General features: G+C 39.1%; 1 protein-coding gene across 3 annotated transcripts in view; it reads left to right on the plus strand.

Moving 5' to 3' along the window:
* Positions 1 to 24,097, plus strand: part of PCSK5 (proprotein convertase subtilisin/kexin type 5) — a 257,979-nt gene that overhangs the window by 52,789 nt on the left and 181,093 nt on the right. The window lies entirely within an intron of this gene.

Below are 24,097 nucleotides of genomic sequence, written 5' to 3' on the forward strand. Positions count from 1 at the left end.
ACATCTTTGACTAGGTCATGTTGCTCAGAGACCTGTCCAACCTCACCGTGAATATTTCCAGGGATGTTTCATCTAGTACCACACTGGGAATCCTTTTCCAGTGTTTCACCACCCTCATAATAAAGAAATTGTTCCTTACATCTAGTCTGAATCTACCCTCTTTTAGTTAAATACCCCTTGTCCTGTTGCAATAGGCCCTGATAAAATGTCTGTACCCACCTTTCTTATAAGCCCCCTTTAAGTACTGGAAAGCCTTGTAACTACAGTAGGGTCTTCTCAGAGCCTTTTCTTCTCCAGGCTGAACAACCCCAACTCTCTCAGCCTTTCCTCACAGGGGAGTGTTCCATCCCTGTGGTCATTTCTGTGGCTCTTCTTTGGACCATCTCCAGCAGGTCCATGTCTTTCCTGTATTGAGTTTCACCAGAGGAAGATGACTTCCCTTGACCTGCTGGTTCTGCTTCTTCTGATGCAGCCCAGCATATGCAGTTGGCTTTCTGGGCTGCAAGTGCACACTGCTGGATCACGTACAGTTTTTTATTCAACAGTTAAAAGTCATATTTAGTTGGAAGTTGACTCCAGCTGACATGTCTCCATTTTGACTGATGGAAGAGTTGCATTATTTCTCAACTCTCCTGTTGATGTTGTTCTAAATCCCTACATGTTTTCTCAATACATCACCTATGTTGCTGGTAGTAAGAGAAGGTTTTATGACTTCATAGATTGAATTGCTTTGGATAAGGAGGAGAATATGCCTTTCTGATGACAATATATAAGATAGTTTTCCTGGAAGTAGATAATGTCTTTTCAGGTATTTCGTTATTTTCGGAGCATTAGTTTAATATTTCAGGTAAGTGAACAAAATTGTCCTACCACGGCTTTAAAAATATTTTTCAATTTTTTTTTAACTTTCATTCTGGCTTGTAATTCATTGCTGAATACATTGAAAAACAAAAAATATCGTAGGTAATTTGTAACAGTGAACAGTTGCTGTTAGCAAACTCAGAAGTCCTTATCTTCATGTATATATCAAATTAACGTGTCAGTTAGAAAGTCTAATAACTTTGCTATTCAGTTTTCTGAATCCATGTGTTTTAACGAGATGCTGATTAATAACTTTACTTCCAAATTCCTCTTATTCTTATGAAAGAACTGTAGCACTGACTTCTATTTTCTGATGGAAAAATTGTTCCACATTACTTTTTCTGAGCTACTGAAGATCTGTGCCTTTCAGGCAATAACTCCTCTCACACAGTAGAAATCTATTTCATTTCTCTTTAATCACAGTATTGGGTTGATGTAGCTAAAGGTTTTCTTAGCAGTTTACTGTCAATTTTGAAAACAGTTTTTATAAAAAATGCCGTTCTTTTCAGTTGTTTGTAAAAGCTGTATTATTTTGGGTTATGGGATTGTGGCAGGTCAATTTCCCAGTTGATCGAAGTGTGTATACTTGACTGTCTCCTCTAATACATACATTTATTCTGCTTTCCCAGCCTATAAATATGTGCATAAGGTGCAAGACAGATGCCAATAAATGGCAGTAGATCATGATATTGTGTCCTGTCAGTTCTCAGTTTTTTAAATTTTATTTCAGCATTTTTAATTGAAACTGGACAATAACTGATTTATCTTTAGATAATCTGAAGTTATTGCAACAGCCTTTCAGCTCTGTGTTAGACTGAAAAGAGGGAGGCCAAATTTCAAGAGAGTAATAGTCAAGTAAAACCCCACTATTTATCATGTAAGGTAGCTTATGTAATTTTTCCTTTGTGCTCCTAGATTTGTATATACATTTTCAGTGCCACCATAGGTTTTTAGTGGAACTAGATCAGTGTGGTATGAATAATGCTTATAGCAGTTGCTTCTTGATTTTGTTCAGGAAGGTAGCAGTCTCCTATTTATAAATCAGTTGTGTTGCCTAACCGGACACTGCTTCGCAGCTGCCACACAATTGCCAATCTAATGCAGAAAGCTCTTCAGGGCAGCAAATGGACTTTACTGTTTGTCTTGTACAACTTGCAGAATATTGTCATTTATATACCTGTCGAAGCAACTCTACTCTTGGAAACTGTCTGGGAAGAGGCTGTTCCTGACTGATTGCATTTACCTCTGCTGAATAACTCTGTGTATGAGCAATATCTTTAGTAGTAGTGGTTTGATGACATTTTGTTGAGAGAGAGCACTAATGTATTAGCAAGTGCACTATTTCAGCAGAGGGAATAGCTAAAAACACATGAATTAGTTGACTTCAGGGCTGACTTGGATCATAATCAGGTATCCTCATATGACTGTATTTGTGGTTGTAACCATAGTTACTTTTGTTAATGTTACTTACCTTTATAACATGAAGGGAATAAAAGGAATTTGAGGTTAGTTAATGAATCATAGAATGGTTAGGGTTGGAAAGGACCATAAATCTATTTCCAACCCTCCTGCCATGGGCAGGGATGCCTCGCACTAGATCCAGTCACCCAGTGCTGTCCAGCCTGGTCTTGAGCACCACCAGGAATGGAGCATTTACAGCTTCTTTGGGCAACCTATTTCAGTGCCTCACCACCCTCACAGTAAAGAACTTCTTCCTTACATCCAATCTAAACTTCCCTGTTTAAGTTTAAACCCGTTACTCCTTGTCCTGCTGATAGAGTCATTGAGGAAGGGTCCCTCTCCAGCATCCTTGTAGGTCCCCTTCACATACTGGAAGGCTGCTATGAGGTCTCCACTCAGCCTTCTCTTCTCCAGGCTGAACAGCCCCAATTTTCTTAGCCTGACTTCATATGGGAGGTGCTCCAGTCCCCTGATCTTCCTTGTGGCCTCCTCTGGACTTGTTCCAGCAGTTCCATGTCCTTCTTATGTTGAGGACACCAGAACTGCACACAATACTCCAGGTGAGGTCTCATGAGAGCAGAGTAGAGGGGCAGGATCACCTCCTTTGACCTGCTGGTCACGCTCCTTTTGATGCAGCCCAGGATACGGTTGGATTTCTGGGCTGCAAGCGCACACTGCCGGCTCATGTTCATTTTCTCATCGACCAACACCCCCAAGTCCTTCTCTGCAGGGCTGCTCTGAATCTCTTCTCTGCCCAACCTGTAGGTGTGCCAGGGAGTGTCTCGACCCAGGTGTAGGACCTTGCACTTGGCATGGTTGAACTTCATAAGGCTGGCATCAGCCCACCTTAAAAGCGTGTCAAGGTCCCTCTGGATGGCATTCCTTCCCTCCAGCATATCAACCGAACCACACAGCTTGGTGTCATCGGCAAACTTGCTGAGGGCGCACTCAATCCCACTGTCCATGTCACCAACAAAGATGCTGAACAAGACTGGTCCCAACACCAATCCCTGAGGGACACCACTCGTCACTGGTCTCCAGCCGGACATTGAGCCATTGACCACAACTCTTCGTGTGTGGCCATCCAGCCAGTTCTTTATCCACCGAGTGGTCCATCTATCAAATTGATGTCTCTCCAATTTAGAGACAACGATGTTGTGTGGGACAGTGTCAAACACTTTGCACAAGTCCAGGTAGATGACATCAACTGCTCTACCCCTGTCCATCAGTTCTGTGGCCCCATCACAGAAGGCCACCAAATTGGTCAGGCAGGATTTCCCCTTAGTGAAGCCATGCTGGCTGTCACCAAGCACCTTGTTGTTTTTCATGTGCCTTAGCATGCCTTCCATGAGAATCTGCTCCAAGATTTTGCCAGGCACAGAGGTGAGACTGACTGGTCTGTAGTTCCCTGGGTCATCCATTTTCCCCTTCTTGAAAATGGGGGTTGTACTTCCCTTTTTCCAGTTGTCAGGAACTTAACCTGACTGCCACGGTTTTTCAGATATGATGGCCAGTGGCTTAGGAGCTTCATTTGCCAGCTCCTTCAGGACCCACTGGTGGATTTCTTCAGGTCCCATGGACTAGTGCACATGATGTTTTCTGTCACTGCTACATCAGAAAGAGATTTTTAGGTTGCTGGCTGCAGATGTGTTATTGAGAAAGTAATAAAATTTTATCATGTGCACTTTTTCATTTGGATTAATAATTAGCTTTCGTTGTGGGTTAAGATTGATACCTTTGGCCGTTGGACTGGCAAAATCTCTAACAGGGCCATAAATGTAGTTTAGATTTGTTGACACAAGTCCCTTCATTCAAAGACTTTGTCAAGCAAAATCTGACTGATGCTTTTTCTCACCCAGCTTTTCTTCACATGTACTACCCCTTGTAATTTTAATTGTCTGGGATAGTAATAATACATTTTTGCTGACGTGATATCCATGGCAAGAAATTGGTTAGGCACAAGGGGGACTTGGGCTCTCTTTCTCTTTTGTGCTATCACAAAGTTTGAAAGTGTCTCTCAAGAGCAGTTCTGTGAAGAAATTAAAAGGACTTTTTGGATCATTCTATTTTTATTTTTTTTTTCCATTTACTCTAAGCACATTCCTAGAAAGAGCAGAGAGATTAGGAATATGATTATTTATCACCTTACCGTTCTGTGAGAGCTGAAGCAGACAGTGTTTCCAGAGCTACTCATCACCTGAACAAGCATACTTGTACTTTTCATTAGCAGGGGATTATCTATGGAGAAATTGCAGGTTCTCATGCTTTCTAATAACAAGGAAAAGGCAATTTCCTTCTGACTTTCCTCCCTGAAAGAAAGGAAAGCTGGAAGAAAACCAGCTGCTTTAGCATGACCTCTGAATCCTGCTGCATCTGTGCTTCAGAGTAAAATAGAATATTTTTGTAGATTAAGTAAGCACATGAAACTTCACCCATTCAACTTTTATTTGAAACTGACCTACACAATTTGGTCCAAATTGCTCAGAATGACCTGATGTCAGAGAAATAAGATCAGCGGGAAAAAAGGTCCCTAGTTAACGTCTCTTTAAAATTTTGAGTCAGGAGAGAGTGAAGTCCTGTAAGCTATCCCCAGAGGTCATCTGCCCTTGTATTGTCATCTAATATCTAATAAACTCCTTCTTTTTCATTGATGTTGACAAAATAGCCTGTTTGTTATTAACTGGATTAACTATATACAATCAGTTTGTAACTGGAAGAGGCTGAAGTTAACCCTGAAGCCCTACTGCTATCTGAAATTGTTTTACTTGTAAAAACAACAAACTATCTTTGGAATGACTAAGGGAACTTTGTGCCTAACCAATTTCACTGTACCAGGCAGTTGCTTTAATGAGTTTCCTCATCTTCCCTGGATGCCATGGAAAAATGTTCGTAAAAGCTAGAGGAGGTAAGTAAAAAAAGGAGGGGGAAGAGGGGCAAAGATTTGGTAACTAGCTTAGACTTTAATGGACTTCAGTCACAGAACTCTCCTTGCTGACCATTTCTTTTTGCTCCCTGCTAGCAAGAGCTTTGTAGTGGTCATCTGAAACTGGAGTCACAGCAGCACACAAGCACAGCTTTCTGCAGCTGTAATCTAGTTCTGTGATACTGGGCTCCATCGCATATTTTTAATGATTGCAAGAAATTAATTTAGCCATTGTTTATTTTTTAACTGCTCTAAGAGTACAAAGGCGCTGGCTATGTGTTCGGAGTCAGTTCAAACAGGCACAAGTCTTTTTCAATAGGATCAAGGATAATCCTCTGCAGTACTGTTATCATTCCTTCTATTGTTAATAATAACTGGTGCTGATATTCTCTGAGTTGGAGAAGATTCCACTTACTACCAGGTTCTTCCCGCTCTTCATGGCCTGGTTACTGCTGAGCATGAATTGAATATATAACAGGATTTTTCTGTGGGACCGAGAATTTACTGGAGGAAGAGTATGTTTTGAGATGTGAGGCTGGAGGGAGAGGCACTGTTCTGTTACAGCACCTAAGAATAAATATGATCATTAAAGTGTATAAGCCAAGTGATTTCTTATCACTGGATGCCACTTCATCAGAGATATGTAACCAGAGTTTACTCCCTATAGCTGGAGAAGGTATGGCACTGACAGTGAGAAACTGGGGAAAGCTGGAACTGCCGTTGCAATAATAACTGGGGTGAGATGGTATTCATCTGAGAAACTACAACATAAAGTAACTGAGCTACCCCCAAAAATAAATAATGTAACTTTTAAAATGGTGGTGTACTCAGACAAGAATCTAGCCAGGGACTCTAAAATGCATACCTAGGGGTCATCCTGAAAATTTTTATAACATGGAATCTTACCTGAAAGCATAGGGAAGTAGCTGACAATATCACAAAAGTTGTAAACCACAGCAAGAAATGGAACATGGGAATTTGCCTGTCAGCTTCTCAGGCAGAAAATGGGCAAGATAATCATACTTGTAAGCTGCTTGGAATGGAGGAAGAAAGAAACCACCTATTACATATGTAAACCAAAGAAAATGCTGTCTTTTATTGTCATTGCTAAACATATCCCACACCAACACAATATAATTCAAAGCCTTTTTGAAGTAAAACTTTTATTTTGTTTTACATGTATCTTAGGTCCACACTGATGTCACCTCACGCTCTGTTTTATGTAATCTGAAGGTCTGTTTTTGCAATTGATCTCTACAAATGAAGTACTCCCTCTTTAAAATTACTTTCCTTTTTCGGACTCTTTCATTTGCTCAACCTTTGTTATCTTCTCTTCACATTTATTCCTTGTTATCCCTTCTTTCTAGACATAAACTAAGTGTAAGACAAAATATATTTGGAGGAGTGCTAAAAGCAAATGGCTTAGTCTTCTGTTTGGAACCCAAAAGAAGGACTTTTGCAAACCTACATTGTACCATAGTCTACTAGTTTTCTTTGAGAGGCAGCAATATAATGGAAAAGAATTATAAAACACTATAATTAACACAGTCTTCTTAAAAATCTGAAAAACATACTAGGTAAATATAATGCACTTCAGTTGCTGAAAAAGTAAAATTTTCTTACAAAATTTTTGAAATGATGCTCTAACAGAAATCTGTAAAGCCAAGAAAAGATGCAGTACTTGGCTGTGCTATTTCTCCTGCTGATCATATTATTGACTTACATTTCTGATTTCCAAAACTGGACTGCAAGGACAAGCAGATGCACAAATGCAAAGTGTTTTAGGGGATTCAAGGTGGAAGAAGATTATAGCAGTTCCAGCAGGGCAGAATAAAACTAGGTGACTACGCCATAATGGAAACTAAGGTTTACAAATTACTTTGTGGGTAATACTTGATGAACTGCTTGGATGAGACAGCTATATAATATTGTTGTGCAGTTATAGTGTGGTGTTACTGAAGTTTTTAGAAGGCTGTTGAAGATAGGAGACTTGCTGAGAAGCTTAACTCATCAGCCAATATTTGTCAGTCACCCTTTTATATTTTATATAAGATTTCTGGTATAGATAGATGAAATATAATTTATACTGCAATTGAGAGCAGTCCCTGCAGACTGATGAGATCTGAATTAGTTGTGTTTAGGCTGGCTGCCTCAAGCTCTGAAGCTGAAACCAAAACACAGGAAAAATCGCTTACTTTTCACTTTCAGTAAAGACTGTGAAGTCAGCATTGCTTTCAGCTTCTGCGGAACTTGTTCTGTTTCTTCAGAAAACTCCTTCCGTATGCTATACAGTGCTCTGCAGTTATATTTGTGCGCTTCCAGGTGAGCTATACTAGCGTTCACAGGGAAGGAAAGATACTCCTGGTCTCACATGGTACAGATGACTCTGGATAGCAGCCAGAATGGGTCTTATAAGCCTCTATCCGTGAGTAACTTGAGTCTCCGAAAGTCCTGTAACAATGAAATAAGGTGGAGGTGAAGACTTAAAGAGGCCACCTGCTTACTCGATGCCACTCTTGCAACTCCAAGTGTGAGTGGAAGGGCAGAGAGAAGGATTTTACATCCCTGGCCTGGCCCTTAGTAAGGTTAGCTAAGGTGAGTGGGACTGTGGAAGGGAACAGCAGGGATAAAGGAAGGAGTGACAGACACCTGATGGGGCAGGCTGGGGAGAGATGGAGGGAAGAAGAGAGGTCACAGTGGGTGTGAGTGCAAGCCTGGGTGCAAGGAAGAGAGAATTCTGGACAGAATTTCACCTGCCACATCCTAACACCACAGCAAATGAATATGTGTCACCCTCTTTTATGACCTCCTAAAAATTTATTTCCAATCTACTTATGCCAGGAATTGGCAGCTAAGGAAAAATCTCACTCTCTTTTTATTTCCCTCCCAAGAGTTGTTCTCTCTCTTTCCATCTGTGCAGTAGAAGCCAAATCACTGTTTTTTCTGAGGTGGCATTCCAGGCTTTTAAGTGTTTTGCATATTTTGTAACTTGGTTTGTTGTTTCATACACTTTCATGTTTGTGTCTTCTATTGCATAAGAAGACTGAGCCTCTGGTGTTTTAGAAAGTTAAGACTATCTGTCACTTCAGTGCAAGTCCTGCAAGAAAGAATCAGACTGACATTACCTTAGAAATCTGTTTTGAGGAAATGCCTCTTGTTCTCTGTGGACAAGGTAGAGCTAGTAACATAAGGTCAGGTAATACACAATTTGACCTAAATTCATTTCCTGTGGAAAGACAACAACATTCTTTAAGTAATGAAAAACCTGTAGAAGTGGAATTACACTTATCTACTGAAAAGAGATTACTGGTGCGACTAGTTTAGCAAGATTAGCAAATAGTTTAAAGACAGAATGACCAGATGGGCTTGATCTATTCCTCTGGGACATTCTGTTCTGACTTCCAGATAAGCAGCCCTGGAAGTGCCCAGAAAACACAAAATGGAAGCCAGCACTGTTCAGGGTTTGTGCCAGTATTTTCACTGAAACAAGAAGCAGCAATACTGAAATCATTTCCATACTTGTTTGGGGAGATATTTTCCTGAGTGTCAAACATTTGGTAGTAAATCATACAGCGCATACTCTTCTGCGTATTTACTACAATGATTTTATCTTCAGAGGAAGAGTGTCTTTCATTTTATCTTTCACAAATTTATTAAAAATGGATTTTTTTTTCTTTTTTTCTGGGCAACAACTGAGTCACATAAAGAAACTGCAGGTATCTTTCTTTATAATGTTGTTTGTGAAATATCTTTTGTGTATAATACTGTATTTTCTGAACTGCCTTTTTCTGACTAGTTTCTGCAATTAATAAGGAAATGGTAGTGCCACAGAGTCTTTGCTGAAGGACCAATAAATCATATGGAATATAAATGGATATAAAATTGCTGACAATAACAGCTGTAAAGTGTGCCATACTGGGGCACCATTTGGTGTATTTCAGTTTTTATCTCTCACAGCACTTCAGCATGAAAAGCATTAATCTGGTAGTACGCTTTTTCTCTTTTCAAAGGAGAAAGAATTTGGCCATCATAAGTTTATAAAAGCAATTTTTCAAGAGCAGCTGCTTAGTTAGCTACCCACTTTCCATATTTTTCAAAATCAAAGTAATATTAAATAGCAAAATGTTTGCTTTTGTTGGGCAATACTCAGTGCTCTATTAATGTTACTGAAAACAGGAAGAGGTAATTTAATTGTAAAAAATTCTGCTTTTCTTCAAACACTCACTTTATGTATTTTCTTGCTATTGTTTGCATACTGAAAGTGCAGATACTTTAGGCAAAGGATTGCTAAATATTCATCTATTTAACTAGTATGTTAAAGGTTGTGGTAACATAAAGAACACTGTACAAACAGCAAGAAGCCGAAAATGACCAGAAGTGCACAGACACAGTACGTAAGAATCAATTCCAAAGCTTGCCTGTCTTGTGCTCTGTTTGCTGAAGAATGAACTGGTGTGACATATTCAGTTTGCCCTTATTAGAAGCAAACTCATAACCTATGAGACATATAAATTTATGACACAAGCAGTAGATGTATGACTGCCCAGTCAGGGGGCAAAAATGAGTGTAGTGCTTTAGTAAGGTAATTTCCTATCCATTTTGTAACAGAGGAGAGCTGGACCTATGCAAAGGAGAAATTCGAGAACCAGTGTTTAGCTCTAGGATGTTAGGTCTCATACCAGTGTTTAAATATCTGCCCCTCTTTACTGAAGACAGATGTCATATGACGTAGGATACCGTTAGAATGAGGACATCAAAACTCCAGCTTTCCTTATTCATTCATCAATGCTATGGCCTGACTTCCTGTATATCTCATGAGCAAACATTTTGACTAAAATTGCAAGCATACAGAGGACCTTGGTTCTCACTGACCCTGTTTTGACCTTAATTCATGCTCCTTTTTCAATCATGTTTTAAAAGAAAATCCATCCAAACCCAACAAACAGATAAAAGACTTCAATAACATGCATTATGCACTGCTTCATTAGGTGCAGGTCATCCTTGGCATTGCTTGTAGCTACTCCTAATGGCATGAAATCTCTGCTGTGAGTTATGTTTGCTGCTAAAGCCCTGTGAAGAGGATTTTCTTCTAGCCAAATAAGAAACAGGAGATGAGACTAAGAGCACCTCACAATCTATCAGCACCATTTTGGAGAGAAATCCAGCAAGTGTTTGCACATCTGCATGACTTTCAAATACAGCTTTGGTGAAAATTAACCTTATTTAGGTAGTCATATTTAAATTAGTCAATGAATACAGGAGACCCTGTCAGAGCAAGACCCCAAGTCTCCTCAAAGAGAGACATTACGGCTTTCAGAAAATATGCCAGTTGTAAGGTGTGGAGCAATACAGACAGGATCTGTGCTTGGTCTTTTGCTGTGGAGGTGCAAAAACTTAAACACTTCCTGTTTCAAAATAAACTCATTTCCAGCAAACATCAGAAATGCATGGTGATCGGAGTAGGAAGTGTGCAGGAGGGAAGAGCCCTCAGATAGCCCCAGGAGGTGAAACTGTGAATCTTTTACAGTATTGATACCACTTTTGTCATACCTCTTCTATTACATTAGAATCCACTAATCCATGAGTAGCATGCCGTTTAAGCATATAATTGCCCTGTCTTTTTCTCTTTTTATGTGACTCCCTAACAGCACGAAACAAGTTATTTTCAGTTTTGAAAACAATTCAAAATTTTATTAAACACAAGTAGCATAAGCACAGAAGCCTAAGGCAGATATATGTCAGAGACTAAACAGTAAGTGTTTAGTAGGGTTTTCCTCTCCTGTGTCTTTCAGATAATACAGTTTATTAGTAAAATACTGCTTGGGAGATAGTGTTTTTATGAATATCAACTCCTGGTTACAAGAGTACATTTGGGAGCCAGAAATCTTGTTTAGGAAAAAATAAAGACAACTTAAGCAAAGAGAAAATGTTTCTGAAGTTTTGAAGAGGTTGCATAACTTCTCTTTCGTTCAATTTCCGTGCACTCTTCCCCAGCCAGGTTTAATATTGAATCAGGATGATACTTTTTTCCCTTGTAAGTCTCCTGGTCTGGCTTCAAGTAGGCTGCAGTGCAAGTTTTCAGATGCCGTGTTTGAGTGGATTTTATATGATCCCAACTGCAGCAACTCTGAAATCCATAAATCCTGGATTAACTAATTCCCCATCTGTGTGAATTGAAATGTGGATAGAGGAATTAATATAGCCTTAATACAGCCTACTTAGAAAGCGTTAGAACCCTTACATCTTGGTAAGGAGTGAGTATTCTTATGGAAAACATGATTCTGGAAAAAAGATGCCTCAATTCTTCTAGCCCACTGAATTTGTGTTTTAAGACTTCCTCAGAGCCTTCATGTAGTGATGAAGTGTCTCGAGACACCAAACACCACAAGCTTGAAGCTCTGTGTGCAGTATCTTTGCACCTAGCTTCTCAGTACTGTCCCCATCCCATGCATCGTCTCTTACAACCACCTGAACAGCAGAGACAGAAATAAAAAAAAGAGGGAACAGGATTAAATTTTCTGACAACACTGGGAAGTTAGATCGGTTCAGCTTTCTTGAGGATCTTGATACTCAATTTATGGCGTCTACTCTCTTAGTTTTGATTTCAGTAATTACCTGTGTTTGCTACTCTCATATGGCTTTCCTTTTTAGAAGAGTCTCCTGCAGTTTCTAGTTGGTCCCACTCCAGGCTGGTGAAGAACTACTACGTAAGAGAGTAGAAGTATTGTAAAAGTGAAAGCAAACTGCTATTTTACATCCATCCTTTGAAAATGTCCAAACACACCATAACATCAATACATTTTTTCTTAATGGGGAAGTTGCATGCTGCTGACCAGCAGAAAGAACAAAAATTCAAAGGATTTCTGTCTTCTAAGCACACTCGCATTGGGCATGCAGTTTGCTTTTGCTATGTCTGACTGCTGCTTCTTCTCCAGTACTCAGAAGTTTTAAGTGTTGATCACACTGTGTGAAGCAGCTTTGATCTTGTTTGGGACTTCAGATATGTTATACATAGTATAAACTGTTGCCACTAAAACATTCTAAGGACTAATTCAGTGGATGTTCTGCATGAATGAATCTACAAGGGTGGCCAGAACTGCTTTGTAAGCTTGGTTTGTTACTTTGCCAAGCCCTAGAGAAAGTCTTACATTGTCTCAGTATTTGAAAGACTCACATACAAGATTTATCCCACAATCTAAGAGGAAAAATAAACCTAAGGCTGAGCCATAGATCTCTTTATGCCACTTAACAGGTAGAAGTTGTATGCATGAATGTGACTGTGAATGAAACAGAAGTTACGACCCATGTTGCCTCCAGGTAGGCACTAAAAAGCAGAGATCTTCTGATGCAGTTATATTGAATGGGGAAGGACAGGAACAATTTACATGTCTGTATATATGTTTAGATTTTAAGTCATCACCATTTTTCTTCTAGGCAATTGGGAAGAGAGGTGCTACTAGCACCTCATAGCAGCTTTCCAGTACCTGAAGGGGACCTATAGGGATGCTGGGGAGGGACTCTTCATCAGGGACTGTAGTGACAGGACAAGGGGTAACGGGTTAAAACTTAAACAGGGGAAGCTTAGATTGGACATAAGGAGGAAATTCTTTGCTGTTAGGGTGGTGAGGCACTGGAATCGGTTGCCCAGGGGGGTTGTGAGTGCTCCATCCCTGGCAGTGTTCAAGGCCAGGTTGGATGAAGCCTTGTGTGGGATGGTTTAGTGTGAGGTGTCCCTGCCTATGGCAGGAGGGTTGGAACTAGATGATCTTGAGGTCCTTTTCAACCCTAACTATTCTATGATTCTATGATTTGATTCAAATAGGAAAGTTCAAATTAAAAGTAAACCCTGAAAACAGCATGACCAGGTTTTCCCTGATTTCTCATCTGTGTAGCAATCCTGTGATTATAGTCATGCTTCATCAAGTCGTTAATGTGATTCATACGTTGCTTTTGGGAAGAGGCAAGGAGAAAAATACAGAGCAATCAAATAAAGAATTTATTGTGAATTTAAAAGTTCTCACCTAGATTCTTGTTTCACTCTGTTGTATTCATGTTGTCTTGGCACCCATAAGTCATAGGATAAGAGAAAGTGCCTGAATAGGGGAGGAAAAAAGCTTGTTTGGACGTTCATAAGAAGAAATGATAAATCTTTGTTATGAAAGTGGCCACTTGCAATAGTACTGTTAATGAGATGCCGTGCAACAAACTACACAGGCACACGATCAGATCTTACACACCTCCCTGGAATTAGGTATCCACCTGAATGGTTTGCCGATCAACGACAGATTTAAGCATATTCCTCAGCTTCAGTGTGTACTTAAAAGTTTTGTTAATTTTTTCAGTGTCCTCAGATCAACAGTACTTGGCTGCTAACTGACCCAAACTTTTTGTTTAAATAAGCGTGTTATTATAGTGTGATTACTTGTTCGTTGGTTTTGTGGATTGTTTTATGTCAAGATAAATCAATACAGGAATTGACCAGGGTGTCTGTAACAAGGCTCTGAAATGGATCTTCAGTTTAATCAATACAAAAGCTTTATTTATTTTATGCAGCACCAAGGTTGTGAAAACAAACCCAACTTTCTTCTTGCATTGCTTAGAAACCGTTTTTTCCTTGCAAGATCTTTATCTTTCATACAAACAGCAGAACAACCACATAAACTCATATTATTCTGTTTTAAAAAAATCCCTACCTATGCACAGAGATGCTTATCAATTAAAATTTCTAGATTTTGTTCCTAAAGAAATAAAAATCTATTTTTTCAAAATTTTGTGTCACCCATCTGTAAATGTAATGGTCAAAGGAAAATAAAACTCAAGACACCACCACATTTGAATGTTCCATGTCAATTCCCCTTTGACATTATTGCTTTGCCTATTTAGTTGAGTAGTAATCAATATTTTTGTGCCTGTTTAGCGTGGAGTTATTTGGGATACACTTATATTTGAGGCAGCACCTAACTGCAGAGACTGAAACTCTTTCTCAAATATCTGAAAGCAGTTAAATGGCAGAGAAAAATTTTATTTTCTCAGACTGTACTTCTTACAGAGATTGCTGTGGAGCTCCTGATACAGAACTGCTTTAGTTTTATGGATGCCAGCCTCCAGATCTGAACTCCTTTGGTTGATTCCTTTCCCAGATACAGCAGAGGATTATCTAATCATTTTGTCTGACCAATAATCAGTACAATCTGCAATCACAAGTCCAGAATTTGTAGTTAAAACCGCAGCAGGTGTTCAGTAAGACATTAGGTAAAAGATGGTATTTGTAAAAGAGTCACATCTATATGAGCATTGTCTTAACGATTAACTATTGCAAATCTTACATCTTATAAGTGCATGTTTATCGTGCTCTGTACTTAGTGTTAGGCCGTTCTTTACTAGATTGAGAAATGTTCCCTGTACAAAAGTATCATCTCTGTTGAGTTACTTGCATGCTGCAGTCAAGTTACAACTTCACCCTCTCTTAGCTAAAATGAATTATTTGAGCTTGTTAAGAATCACTGTAAATTGGGTTTCTAGCAGTTGGCTCAGAAAACAAGCAGCAGGTAGTTACTGCTCGTTTTTCAAAAGCGTCATTTTTGAAACATTAGTACAAGGCACATGCACATACCATTCCAGGAACAGTATCATTGCTGTCATTAAAAAACATGTGTTAACTCACTCTCCATGCTATCCTAGTGCTTAACTGTCATAGAATAATATATGCTTCATAGAGCATCTTATTGAAATTGTAGGTGACTGTTTACCTTACTTAAATCTTTTTCACCATTACTATGTTTCTCCCCACTTTCTATCATTTTATGCCTAGTACTCTCAGTCCTACAGTTCTACATGCATAATCTTATGTATGGTTTTATGTAAAATTATACTAGAAACACGCCTCTTAAATAGGTTCACCTTCATAAGTGATCCAGACCACTCTGGCTGTATTGCCATCATTACTTCGCACTCCACTAATTTCCAGAACTACAAGGAAGCATTGTAGCCTCTTGAGATTTAAGACTTAATAATTGCACATGCTCAGTAATGTTTCCTTAAACAAAATGAGTATAACTGTGTCTGTTCAGCTGCATAATGGCTCCAGAGTACAAACCAACATGTCAAATCCTCTGTTAGCTTCCTTATGAATGGCTATGTTATTAAGTGCTTACAGATTCATACCATGTCTCTAATGGGTCCAAAGTTCTCATTACAGTTTTTAAGTAACTAATCTCACTTTGTAACTGCCTCATGCATGTCCGTGTTAGAAGATAGCAGTTGGGAAAAGGTTTACTGGAGGTACATTATATTTCCCAGAGAATTCACCTTTTTACTTGGAAGACCCTCTTCAGCTTTGCATTTTTGGCACACCTTCATGTTATAGTAGTATTTTTAGCTAAACGGCAGAGCCAGTAGGAGAAACAAAACAATCTGGGAAAAAATCCATTTACAGCTGAGGTTTGAAAATTGAGAAAGCTAAGAGTCAGAAGACCAAGTGACAGGAATTACAGAAGAAACGGATAGAGACTGTAGGAATGACAAGGAGGAATGCAGACTGCAGAGAAGACAAACCACAGAGAGTATTTTGCAGCTGTGGAACCAGGAAAAGCAGTGGATGCAGAGGAGTTGCTAGCAGTCACAAAACTAAGAACTCTTATATTTAGTTTATTTCTTATTGTGTATAAGTTTCCTTTCTGAGAATACTCTGAGCACGTCTTTCTTTAGTACTTTTCTGGGTGTGTCATCTGCTGATTTTCTGGTTCTTTTTAAAGATACCTGCAAATGCTGAGGCAGTTAACATTAATGGTATCATTTCAAAGCTGAGACTGCCTTACTCACAGACTCTACATAAGCCTGGCAGTCGTGAATGTGATCTTCTTCCTAGTCCCAGTTAGACAAATTACATTTTCGAGTCTTTGATGTGTATAGAACGTGCATATACTGAGTTTGTGTATTCTCTCTGTCTACAGAGATTCCTCTAGTTTTGGTTCAAAATTATGTTCTCAGATCAGTTCCACACATTCAATCACTTTACTTGCAGCTGAGGGAAGTTCCTTCATATTACTGCTGCAGACAATACAATCTAGGTGTCATTAGTGGTAAAGTTGGGGTTTAGTTTCGTAGCAGAGCCCCATGTCCTTAAAGTCCTGTTACTAGAAAGCTCCATAGACATTGGTCTCTGTACAGTTCTCTATATAGAACAGTGTTTGCAAATATAATGGATTTCTCCAGAGCCTTTCTGCAGTATCTGTATTTGCTGGGGTAGCTTGAATCCTGACACTCTGCTGAGATTTCCTGTAAGGCCATTTGCAATTTCAACATTTGTTGCCTATTTTGCATAGTCTTTCATGTACAGCTGTGGCATAGGCCTCTGGACTAACCTTCTTCAGCGTTGCAGAAGGATTTTGACAGCCGAGAACAACTTTAATCTGCTGAGTCAAATTTCCTGAGATGGTAACAAGAGTAACTGTGTGATACCTCTTTGTCTTATGTAAAACTTCTGGGTTTTAATTGAATGGCCTTTCTTTTTTCTTCCTAGTCTTCCCTAGATTTCTCTGGGTTAGTTCCCTCATTTCTGCCAGATGATCTCATCTGCAAAATATAACTAGCCACTCCCTCTAGTGGTTTGGCCTTATCTTCCCAGGTTTCTCTTATAATACACAGTGGGCCTTGCGTTCATCAACCACAGCACATTGAAATGGTGAAAAGCCTATTGGTGCCTAGGGCACTTACTTCCCTATAGACAAACTAAAATAGAAGCCATTCGTCTTAGTCTGATCCTGTACTGTTAATGAATTTTCACAGCATGCATTTCAGTGTTAGATTAAACATTTCTGTAAGGCTGTCTAAGGAGGGTATGGAGTGGTTTTTATACTCCTGTCTCAAAAGAATAGTTTCATGAGCTTTAAGTTTGTCCTCTGGCAAGTTATACCCTCCTCTGACATACCAACCAAGCAAATAATGGGACCTAGGGTACAATAACCTGGAGGCTTTTTATGGTTCTTAGGGAAAAAGCTCCTAGGTATCAAGTAGCATAGATGTTTATTGCTGAAATAAAGGCACTATGAAACAGTTTCAGCCTCAGGAGCTAAGCATGCCTTCAGGAAAACAGGGAGAAACTCCTTCTCCATTACTAATAATGCAACATAAGGCGGTAATCATATTCGGACCTACATGTGCCCTACTTTTCCCCAAGGGACAAAAGCAGGTAGGAAAAGTAGGGACATGTATCTTTCCTTCAACCTCCTGAACAAGTCCTTTGTCTCACATCCCTCACTCTCATTGTCCCTCTCTCCTTCCTTGTCCCCCCAGGACATCCCACCATTAACACCAGATGTCACCAGACTATTGCCTCATGGATCAGAGGGACCAGACCACAACATAAAATAGAGGGGAAAAAAGGACTGCAGCAGTGCAACAGTCCTTAAAATTAGGGTACAAGCACTCAAAGCCAACATATATTCATTTTCTCACAAGTTACCTCATTCCTACAAGTTCATAGCATTCTTGGAAAAAACAAGTTTCCTGGTCTATCCAGAATCAACTCCCCATCCACACCCAGCATTCCTGTGACAGTATATAGTTCTTAAACTTCTCTTTTTCTGTGTAAAATGAAAAGAGATCAGAGGAGGAGGGAAGTCAGCTTGTGTAAGCCCCAGGCTCCTCCCAGTCTCATCAGTCTCTGTGAGGGTTAATGATTAATTGAAGCCATCTGCTCAGGGCTTCTCTCCTTGTAGTTAGTTTGATACTGTCACATATGCTCACACAAACTCTAAATAAATCCACCTTCGTTTCCCATGCTCCTTAATGACTTAAGATAGAAGTAATGGTGTTTGACTTGAGAACGGCTTAAAATATAAGCCTGTTTGTAGTAATGTAGAAAGAATCCTTAGAAACTTGTGAAAACTATTTTAAAATAAGACTTGCCATCTCTCTGTTTAATTTGTGTCTTAGAAATAATGAAAATATCAAGTCTAGCTTGAGAGGGAGAGGAAGAAACTTGGGTCTTACTGGATAACTGCAACTCCAGGAATGATGCTTAAAAAAAAGGCAAAAAAATCGGGACTTTTTGTAAAACTGCCCTATTTTTCTTTCTTTTTTGGGAATTAGAGGAGGTCAGATATGTGGAAAAGGCCACAAAAAATGGTAGAATGGAAAGAATTATCTCTCTGAGGAATTATTCATCTTTTGTGAACACTGGATCCCCAGGGTTGATGGTGTGCAGCTGAGGCCAGGGAGCAGCTGTTCTTTTCACGTATTCTCCCTAATTAATAAAAGAATTGCCATAGTTCTCTTTTTTTTTCTTTTTTTTTCCCCTAGACAGGACTTCAGGTAAAAATGCATTAACTTTTGATCTACTTTGTGGCCTTTTCTTGCTAAGTAGGCTATCTATATAGTAGTATAGTAGTGGTAGGTAGCATCAGTAAGTCAGTCATCATACAGTCATTTTGAGAGAATACTGCCACATGTAGAGATATATTTCCATGCATGCTTTTTTTCTTCCTGCATTTCTTAGCAGCAGCCAGACTGTGGAAATTATTTCTTTTCTCCCCTCTCTGTCCTTTACTGACTCTCCAAGATCTTCTGCATCAGGTTCTTATATTTCTCGCAATACTTCCCAGGGAGAAGCCTGTCCATACATTAACACATACCTCTCAACATGTGAGCGCTGATTCAAGAATACACAAGATGTACCAGGTCTGTAATATGCCATTTGTGTGGATGATTTTTGCATTCAGGGTAAAATGGACACATTCTAGATGCCTTTATGTGCAATTTCTTCATCTTCCCTCTTCTTCTAAGTCATCATCGTTGTTTTCTTCTTCCTATATATGTATGTATTTTTGCTCTTTGGAATGATGTGGTGGACCTTTGTAGTTTTCGTAAATGCAGCTTTTCATATTTGTATCTTAAGTGGAGGTGTCAGAACACGCACAATTGAAATTTAGCTACATTTCTCTCTTTGCCTTGAAGGAGTCTCTTATGTTGCTGCCACATGGCAAGGAAACAGGACTGGAGGCAAACATTCTAATGGAGCCACAGGTCACGTCCCATGTAGAAAGAAGAGATGGTAGTAGAGACAGATTATTTCTGTGCCTCTGCAGCCTCCAGAATTTGCAACTGGGAGAGAAACTTTGCTGTCTGCAGACCTAGAAGGGGTGAAGTTTCCCACTCCTGAAAATGCTGCACTGTGGTCAGCCTATGGAACATGCGTGTTCAGGGCTTCCCTCAATTAACTCATGTTTAAGCCACCACACAGGTTACAGAAAAACAACCAGTGTAGGCTTAAAAAAGTGCCAGTGATGGAGAAGTGATGGAATTGTCCTGAATACAAATTTAATGCATTATGAATTATTCTGTTTTGGAAAGAAAAGCAATGTTTATCACAGCCAAAGAATAAGATTTATGAGCTTCCTATTTTTCACTGCAACCCCCCATATATATAGTCTAGTAAATTATTCTTGTCTCGCTATAGCCATCAGATACTCTTACGAATACAAGAAACCTTTTTATATTGATTTCCTGTTCTCCTTCATTGCTTAAACAGACATAAAATGAAGTATGTCTGTGATTGTTCTTATTGTCCTCTAAATGTATTTTTGCTTGTTAACTTACAGAATCAATAAAGTTTAAGAACCAAATTAATCTCTGAAGTAAACTGCAAGTTTTACAAGCAATAAATTGATGTTAAATATCTAATATGGTACACTCTTGAAATATTTCTCTTGATACAGACACAGATAAAATAGAAGCAATTCAGTAAAACATGACTCCAGAAGTTGGATAGAATTTAATGCAAAAAAAATCCTGTATTTGAAATGGGTCAGACTTTACATTGCGTGCCTGCTCTTGCTAGAGCTTAAAAATATTGTGTGCAGCAATAATCAGAAATTATTTAAAGATGAAACTCTGAAGAAAATAATTTCCTATGCAGTTAGCAATTGCTGTACACTAAATACCAGGTTATGTCTGATGAAAGTACGCCTTCTTCTTCTAAAAATCTTTCTTTCACTTTTATTGTGATGAAAGAATAAGAAATGTGAGAAATACTTTTAAAAGGAAACATTATTTCAATAGCCTTCTTAGAAAATGTAATTTTCAAAGCATGTTGTCATGATTTCTATTACATTACACGAGCCATTTTAATAAGGACCCTCCCTTGCCAACTTTCCTGATTACCTCCCTACTTCTTTCTTTCCATTTCAAAATTGGATCCCATTAAGAGTATAAAGAAAAGAGATTATTCCTCTTTTTCTGCAGGAAAGGAGAGAACAATTGGCAAGTTTTAACTTAGAACACTGTGCAAAACTGTACTTCAGAAAGCTGAAGGTATCATCAGGAAGTCTTCTTTACTAAAATTAAAAGCTGATAAACTTTATTACCAGTACATTTGCCTGGACCAGCTAAGAGTGCCAAATAGCCCACATTCCATTCCTGTCACAGAGTAGGTAGATGGTCTCTTTTTTTCTGACAGTGCCACAAAATGCCAGGATCCATTTGTTAGCCCTGTGTGTCTCCTTCTTCCTGCTTGTGCTGGTCAAGGGCAATGCATAGGCCCTTGACTGTCCTATCTCTTCATACGATCTTATGAATCTTCTGTCCTCTCAATGCTCGCAGATTAGTAGCTGACAAAACCCTCAATCTAAGGAACCTGACTGTAGCCTGCTTGTTTATGTCTGCCAAAGATTGTATCCTTACTGCTCTAATAACACCAGTAGTACTTTCTTCTTGTTTCTTCTGCTGTTGTTCTACTGCTGCTGCTGCTGTTTCTTCTTCTTCTCAATACTAAAATAATGTATCTTTTCTAATCTCTGCCTGGGAGCTAGCGTTTTTTTTCCTGGGATCGGAAGCGTTTGCACTGCTCCACTAAATGAGATCCAAGGTCTGCAGCTCACAGCTGGTCTTTAAAATTGTGTCATTGTGATTATCATTTTGTGTTTCTCTATATTCCCAAGATCTTGTCAAAGAACTTCTTGTAACTAAAATACTACAGGAAACCAATGCAGGGTACCTCATGAAGACTTAAAGAGGGCACAGTATGCTGTTTCTGAGAGAATGCATGTCACAGTATTAGGAGCTTCTGTTTCTGCTCTGGTTATAGACTTAACAGGCATAGCAAAAGACAGAACAGAATTTTGTAGTCATTGTTCTTTTAATTTTATTTCAGTCTCTGGGATTCCCAAAGATTTTGACCATTGATGTGATTCTTGATTTCTCAGTTTAACTGTTCAATTTTATTACTGATCCCTAACTGGATACACCAAGCCTCCAATCACAAAAATCAGTGCAGCAGACAAGAAACATTAAGATAATTATAATGATCATAAGTTAGTTTTTAGAGATAATTTCACAAAGTAGGTAAGAGAATCTATGTCCATGTCTGACACTGAAAGCATCATGCAAGCATCAAAACAGAAGAACTTTCTAGTATTACGTCTGCTTGTTAGTTGCAGAAAGGCAGGCTTCCAAATTGGCTGTCCAAAGATGTCTGAGTGATTCTTTTGTCTTTTTATGCTCATAAACATTAAGTATGAGAAAAGTTCAATATCTGAAATTTCTCTTACTATAGTCCTCTTGCTTCCTGCATGTACCACAGAAGTCTCTGAACCTTGCAGATGGTTTCTGTTAAATACTAATGGTGATATCATTAATTTTTTCCAATTAAACAGTCCAAAGAAAAGCATTATCCTTTGAATGCATTTTAAAAATCTCAGTAAAATTACTCCGTGTAACTGGGTGAGAGGTTGTTTATTCCTTTTGATGGTATCCTCCAGGCAATAGATGAAAACAATGTATGTTGAAATAGTACTGGCTTACTGCAGTTATCTGTTCATGATATCAATAAATGAAATTTCTGAATTACTTCATCTGCTTAAAGAGAGTGGAAATTCAGAAGACTAACTCTTTTATACTATTCCTCTTAAAATTAAAAAAAACAACAGTCCAAAGATTGACAAATCCAAGAAAACCTTGCAAGCACATAGTTTTAGTATGTTATCATGACAGAGGGTTTTTTTTTTTTGTTAAAAAAAATAGAGAATGGGAAAAATAGATAGAAAATGAGGTATAAAATTCAGTACTTACCCATTGATACAAAATTCCGTCACTAAGGATCACGTAATTGTTATTATCATATATGATAGATGTTTTACTACTTTTTATTTGGGCAACACTGTAAATTGAAAGTGTTTCTAAACTCATTAGGAAAGCAGCCCTCTGCTAAGAACCTGATAATGTAATTTGGATAGGTGTTAAAGAAGCAGCATGAGGTTAAACACAATTTATAGAAGTGAACACAGTAGTGGAAAATTCCTTACAAGAAATGTTTCTGAAGGAAAGAGGAATTTAAAGGCTGTGCACACACCCACTCAGTCACTCTTTCCCTGTGGAGATGGGGGAGTGAATCAAAAGAGTACAAGTGAGGAAACTCATGAGTTGAAAAAGCATGAAAAACAAAACTATGTGCACAAGCAAAGCAAACCAAGGAGTTCATTCACCACTTCCACGGTCAGACAGGTGTGCAGCCATCTCCAGGAAAGTGGAGGGGCATCACATATAACAGTTACTTGGGAAGACAAACACCATCACTCCAAATGTCCCCTTTCTTCTTTCCCCAGCTTTATATGCTGAACATGGTGCCATATGGTGTGGGATATCCCTCTGGTCAGCTGGGTTCCGCTGTGCTGGCTGTGTCTCCTCCCAACTTCTCCTGCACCCCAAGCCTCCTCGCTGGTGGGGTGGCGTGAGAAGCCGAAAAGGCCTGTGTAAGCACTGCTCAGCGGTAACTAAGACATCCCTGTGTTATCAACACTGTTTGCAGCACAAATCCAAAACATAGTCCATCCCAGCTACTATGAAGAATGTTAACTCTTAATCCCAGACAGAGCCAGCACAGGGAGACAGGAAAGAGTGCAAGTGAAATACAGTAACAGGTAGCATCTTAAATGCTGTTCAGTGTGGAACAGCATATTTGTACCATGTTACAGTGTTTGAAAAGTTCTGAGTTTTAAAGTGTTCCTGACAAATACAATTTAGGCTGCTTTGAGACTGATAAATCTGGAGAAAATAAGACAATGATCTGGGGGAAGGTATAGTTTGTGGTTAAAGTATAGGAATCCGAGACGAGGTGTTGAACCAGTGAAAACTGGAACGTAAGTGATAAAAGACTGTACTGGAAAAGAAGAACAAGGCTAGGAGCAGGGGGAGAAGAATGTAGATAAAGAGTAAGGAGGAGAGGAGAAAAGAAATAAAGATGCTATTTTAATAGGGCTTGAAAGTGTGTTCTATATTGTAGCCATAAGAACTGAACCCTTCAACTGCTGTTGAACTACTCCCAGTTGGATGCTTCTTTGCTGCCTTTGCATTTTGTATCCGTATGTTATGTATCTGTGTTCCAAAGTTATAAGTGGGCATGGAGTTATGCCTGCCTGGAAATTCCTCCTGGAATTTCTTTTATGCAGAAAGATTTTGTTTAGACTAGCTTTCTGCTCAGACTTGGAACAGAGCAAGATAATTTGAGGATCAATGTGACGTGGCACGTCTCTTGAAAGAATCATCAGAGTAAGCACTAAAGCAAGGAATATCTTTTGTGTTTGTCTACATGCATGTAGCAAAGCAGTTGATGAATTAGCCCCCTTCAGCCACCACCACAAAAGCAGAAGTTCACGTAAGGTGAGAGTGACTGACTGTGCCAGATCATTAAAGGAAAAAGCAGTGGTCTTCTGGTGGAGAGCCAAAGAGCTTGCAAGGGAGTGGGGATTAAAAAACCATATGCTTGCTCAGCCTTAGTGGTTTGACTAGCATGGCAGCAAAACAATGAGCTCATCCCCTGGCATCCTCTAGGAAGACAGACAGCAAAGCAGCCATAGG

Source organism: Lathamus discolor, chromosome Z (genome assembly GCF_037157495.1).
Source record: "Lathamus discolor isolate bLatDis1 chromosome Z, bLatDis1.hap1, whole genome shotgun sequence".
Lineage (NCBI taxonomy): Eukaryota > Metazoa > Chordata > Aves > Psittaciformes > Psittacidae > Lathamus > Lathamus discolor.